Below are 6000 nucleotides of genomic sequence, written 5' to 3' on the forward strand. Positions count from 1 at the left end.
ACCAGCCATCTCCAGTGAAACCAAGAAAACCAGTTAGGCACCTTAGGCATTTGTGAAAACTTATCTATGATATGGTGGATATTGTCCAACTGAACTTGAACAGTCTGAGAGAAATCAGACAAATTAAAACAACCCATTCCTGGGGAATGTTCACAACCCTTATGTTCTTTTAACAGTAAATAGTCTGTAGTTGTAAGATTTTGGAGTGCTACAATTTGCGCTTCTCCTAATTCTTGGTTGAGTTCCAACACTATAGATCCAGTCAAATTTGTTGTTTTACTGTATGCACAGGCCAGCTTAGATATATCCTTCATTCCCATGGCAAGTCCAAGAGTTGGTGGGATGAGTGCATCTACAGCTGTAGCAGTGCGTGGATCTTTGTTGGGGTTTTTTAATGATCATCTTCCAGAGAGTGCTGATGTTGGAAGTTCTCTTTCATATCGTATTTTAGTTCATTTTCGGGGTAGCCCAATTAGGCTTTGATCTTCTGTATAAACGCAAACAGACCCTTTGCCTACACTTTTATATGTCCTTTATACCCTTGTGTAGAACTCATTGGAGGTTACCACACAGGAACTGCCCTTTTTTTTGTTGTTGTTTGTTTGTTTTTGGTATCACTAATCTACACTTACATGATGAATATTATGTTTACTAGGCTCTCCCCTATACCAGGTCTCCCCTATAAACCCCTTTACAGTCACTGTCCATCAGCATAACAAAATGTTGTAGAATCACTACTTGCCTTCTCTGTGTTGTACAGCCCTCCCTTTTCTCCTACCCCCCATGCATGCTAATCTTAACACGCCCCTACTTCTCCCCCCCCTTATCCCTCCCTACCCACCCATCCTCCCCAGTCCCTTTCCTTTTGGTACCTGTTAGTCCATTCTTGAGTTCTGTGATTCTGCTGCTGTTTTGTTCTTTCAGTTTTTCCTTTGTTCTTATATTCCACAGATAAGTGAAATCATTTGGTATTTCTCTTTCTCCACTTGGCTTGTTTCACTGAGCGTAATACCCTCCAGCTCCATCCATGTGGCTGCAAATGGTAGGATTTGCCCTTTTCTTATGGCTGAGTAGTATTCCATTGTGTATATGTACCACATCTTCTTTATCCATTCATCTACCGATGGACATTTAGGTTGCTTCCAATTCTTGGCTATTGTAAATAGTGCTGCGATAAACATAGGCGTGCACTGATCTTTCTCATACTTGATTGCTGCATTCTTAGGGTAAATTCCTAGGAGTGCAGTTCCTGGGTCAAATGGTAGGTCTGTTTTGAGCATTTTGATGTACCTCCATACTGCTTTCCACAATGGTTGAACTAACTTACATTCCCACCAGCAGTGTAGGAGGGTTCCCCTTTCTCCACAGCCTCGCCAACGTTTGTTGTTTGTCTTTTGGATGGCAGCCATCCTTACTGGTGTGAGGTGATACCTCATTGTAGTTTTAATTTGCATTTCTCTGATAATTAGCGATGTGGAGCATCTTTTCATGTGTCTGTTGGCCATCTGTATTTCTTTTTTGGAGAACTGTCTGTTCAGTTCCTCTGCCCATTTTTTAATTGGATTATTTGCTTTTTGTTTGTTGAGGTGGGTGAGCTCTTTATATATTCTGGATGTCAAGCCTTTATCGGATGTGTCATTTTCAAATATATTCTCCCATACTGTAGGGATCCTTTTTGTTCTATTGATGGTGCCTTTTGCTCTATAGAAGCTTTTCAGCTTAATATAGTCCCACTTACTCATTTTTGCTGTTGTTTTCCTTGCCCGGGGAGATATTTTCAAGAAGAGGCGGATTGCTTTGGCTATTTGGGGTCTTTGGTGTTTCCATATGAATTTTTGAATTATTTGTTCCAGTTCATTGAAGAATGTTGCTAGTAGTTTCATAGGGATTGCATCAAATCTGTATATTGCTTTGGGGAGGATGGCCATTTTGACGATATTAATTCTTCCTAGCCATGAGCATGGGATGAGTTTCCATCTGTTAGTGTCCCCTTTAATTTCTCTTAAGAGTGACTTGTAGTTTTCAGAGTATAAGTCTTTCACTTCTTTGGTTAGGTTTACTCCTAGGTATTTTAAATTTTTTGATGCAATTGTGAATGGCGTTGTTTTCCTGATTTCTCTTTCTGTTGGTTCATTGTTAGTATATAGGAAAGCCACAGATTTCTGTGTGTTGATTTTGTATCCTGCAACTTTGCTGTATTCCGATATCAGTTCTAGTAGTTTTGGGGTGGAGTCTTTAGGGTTTTTTATGTACAGTATCATGTCATCTGCAAATAGTGACAGTTTAACTTCTTCTTTACCAATCTGGATTCCTTGTATTTCTTTGTTTTGTCTGATTGCCATGGCTAGGACCTCCAGTACTATGTTAAATAACAGTGGAGAGAGTGGGCATCCCTGTCTAATTCCCGATGTCAGAGGAAATGCTTACAGCTTCTCGCTGTTCAATATAATGTTGGCTGTGGGTGGATCATAGATGGCCTTTATTATGTTGAGGTACTTGCCCTCTATTCTCATTTTGCTGAGAGTAGTTATCATGAATGGATGTTGAACTTTGTCAAATGCTTTTTCAGCATCTATGGAGATGATCATGTGGTTTTTTTCTTTCTTTTTGTTGATGTGGTAGATGATGTTGATGGACTTTCGAATGTTGTACCATCATTGCATCCCTGGGATGAATCCCACTTGGTCATGGTGTATGATCCTTTTGATGTATTTTTGAATTCGGTTTGCTAATATTTTGTTGAGTATTTTTGCATCTACGTTCATCAGGGTTATTGGTCTGTAGTTTTCTTTTTTGGTGGTGTCTTTGCCTGATTTTGGTATTAGGGTGATGTTAGCTTCATAGAATGAGTTTGGGAGTATCCCCTCCTCCTCTATTTTTTGGAAAACTTTAAGGAGAATGGGTATTATGTCTTCCCTGTATGTCTGATAAAATTCCGAGGTAAATCCACCTGGCCCGGGGGTTTTGTTCTTTGGTAGTTTTTTGATTACCGCTTCAATTTCGTTGCTGGTAATTGGTCTGTTTAGATTTTCTGTTTCTTTCTGGGTCACTCTTGGAAGGTTGTATTTTTCTAGGTAGTTGTCCATTTCTCCTAGGTTTCCCAGCTTGTTAGCATATAGGTTTTCATAGTATTCTCTAATAATTCTTTGTATTTCTGTGGGGTCTGTCGTGATTTTTCCTTTCTCGTTTCTGATACTGTTGATGTGTGTTGACTCTTTTTTCTTCTTAATAAGTCTGGCTAGAGGCTTATCTATTTTGTTTATTTTCTCGAAGAACCGGCTCTTGGTTTCATTGATTTTTGCTTTTGTTTTATTCTTCTCAATTTTATTTATTTCTTCTCTGATCTTTATTATGTCCCTCCTTCTTCTGACCTTAGGCCTCATCTGTTCTTCTTTTTCCAATTTTGATAATTGTGACATTAGACCATTCATTTGGGATTGCTCTTCCTTTTTTAAATATGCTTGAATTGCTGTATACTTTCCTCTTAAGACTGCTTTTGCTGGGTCCCACAGAAGTTGGGGCTTAGTGTTGTTGTTGTCATTTGTTTCCATATATTGCTGGATCTCCATTTTGATTTGGTCATTGATCCATTGATTATTTAGGAGCGTGTTGTTAAGCCTCCATGTGTTTGTGAGCCTCTTTGCTTTCTTTGTACAGTTTATTTCTAGTTTTATGCCTTTGTGGTCTGAAAAGTTGGTTGGTAGGATTTCAATCTTTTGGAATTTTCTGAGGCTCTTTTTGTGGCCTAGTATGTGGTCTATTCTAGAGAATGTTCCATGTGCACTTGAGAAGAATGTATATCCTGTTGCTTTTGGATGTAGAGTTCTATAGATGTCTATTAGTTCCATCTGCTCTACTGTGTTGTTCAGTGCTTCCGTGTCCTTACTTATTTTCTGCCCGGTGGATCTATCCTTTGCAGTGAGTGGTGTGTTGACGTCTCCTAGAATGAATGCATTGCAGTCTATTTCCCCCTTTAGTTCTGTTAGTATTTGTTTCACATATGCTGGTGCTCCTGTGTTGGGTGCATACATATTTAGAATGGTTATATCCTCTTGTTTGACTGAGCCCTTTATCATTATGGAGTGTCCTTCTTTATCTCTTGTTACTTTCTTTGTTTTGAAGTCTATTTTGTCTGATATTAGTACAGCAAGCCCTGCTTTCTTCTCAGTGTTGTTTGCTTGAAATATGGTTTTCCATCCCTTGACTTTTAGTCTGTACATGTCTTTGGGTTTGAGGTGAGTTTCTTGTAAGCAGCATATAGATGGGTCTTGCTTTTTTATACATTCTTTTACTATGTGTCTTTTGATTGGTGCATTCAACCCATTAACATTTAGGGTGACTATTGAAAGATATGTACTTATTGCCATTGCAGGCTTTAGATTCGTGGTTACCAAAGGTTCAAGGTTAGCCTCTTTAGTATCTTACTGCCTAACTTAGCTTGCTTATTGAGCTGTTATATACACTGTCTGGAGATTCTTTTCTTCTCTCCCTTCTTGTTCCTCCTCCTCGATTCTTCATATCTTGGGTGTTTTGTGCTGTGCTCTTTCTAGGAGTGCTCCCATCTAGAACAGTTCCTGTAATATGTTCTGTAGAGGTGGTTTGTGGAAAGCAAATTCCCTCAGCTTTTGTTTGTCTGGGAATTGTTTAATCCCACCATCATATTTGAATGATAGTCATGCTGGATACAGTATCCTTGGTTCAAGGCCCTTCTGTTTCATTGTATTAAATATATCATGCCATTCTCTTCTGGCCTGTAGGGTTTCTGTTGAGAAATCTGACGTTAGCCTGATGGGTTTCCCTTTATAGGTGACCTTTTTCTCTCTAGCTGCCTTTAAAACTCTTTCCTTGTCCTTGATCTTTGCCGTTTTAATTATTATGTGTCTTGGTGTTGTCCTCCTTGGATCCTTTCTGTTGGGGGTTCTGTGTATTTCCGTGGTCTGTTCGATTATTTCCTCCCCCAGTTTGGGGAAGTTTTCAGCAATTATTTCTTCTAAGATACCTTCCATCTCTTTTCCTCTGTCTTCTTCTTCTGTGACCCCTATAATATGGATATTGTTCCTTTTGGATTGGTCACACAGTTCTCTTAATATTGTTTCATTCCTGGAGATCCTTTTGTCTCTCTCTATGTCAGCTTCTATGCATTCCTGTTCTCTGATTTCAATTCCATCAATGACCTCTTGCATTCTATCCATTCTGCTTATAAACCCTTCCAGAGTTTGTTTCATTTCTGTGATCTCCTTTCTGGCATCTGTGATCTCCCTCCAGAGTTCATCCCATTTCTCTTGTGTATTTCTCTGCATCTCTGTCAGCATGTTTATGATTCTTATTTTGAATTCTTTTTCAGGAAGACTGGTTAGGTCTGTCCCCTTTCTTTGGTGTTGTCTCTGTGATCTTTGTCTGCCTGTAGCTTTGCCTTTTCATGGTGATAGGAATAGTGTGCAGAGCTGGGACGAGTGAAGGCTGGAAGAACTTCCTTTCTTGTTGGTTTGTGGCCCTCCTCTCCTGGGACAACAGCGACCTCTATTGGCTTGTGCTGGGCAGCTGTGCGCAGACAGGGTTTCTGCTTCCTGCCCGGCTGCTGTGGAGTTAATCTCCACTGTTGCTGTGGGCGTGGCCTGGCTCTGGCAGCTACTCCAATGTGGTGGAGTCGCGTTGGAGCAGGAGCTGCTGGGAGGCTATTTATCTCCGTGAGGGGCCTCCCTGCTCCCTGCAGTCCAGGGTTAGGGTGCCCAGAGATCCCCAGATTCCCTACCTCTTTATTAAGTTTCCGCCCTGCCCCTGTAAGACTTCCAAAGAGCACCCGCCAAAACAAAACAATGGCCACCAAAAAAAAAAGAAAAAAAATTTTAAATTAAAAATAAATAAATAAAAAAATTTTTTAATTAAAAAAAATGGTAGTCGCTCGTTTTCCTTTATTCTCCGGTGCCAGCCTCAGGCCTCTGCTCACTGGTCTTGCTGCCCTCTTTCCCTACTATTGGGGTCCCTATCCCTTTAAGACTA

This window comes from Manis pentadactyla, chromosome 8 (genome assembly GCF_030020395.1).
Source record: "Manis pentadactyla isolate mManPen7 chromosome 8, mManPen7.hap1, whole genome shotgun sequence".
NCBI lineage: Eukaryota > Metazoa > Chordata > Mammalia > Pholidota > Manidae > Manis > Manis pentadactyla.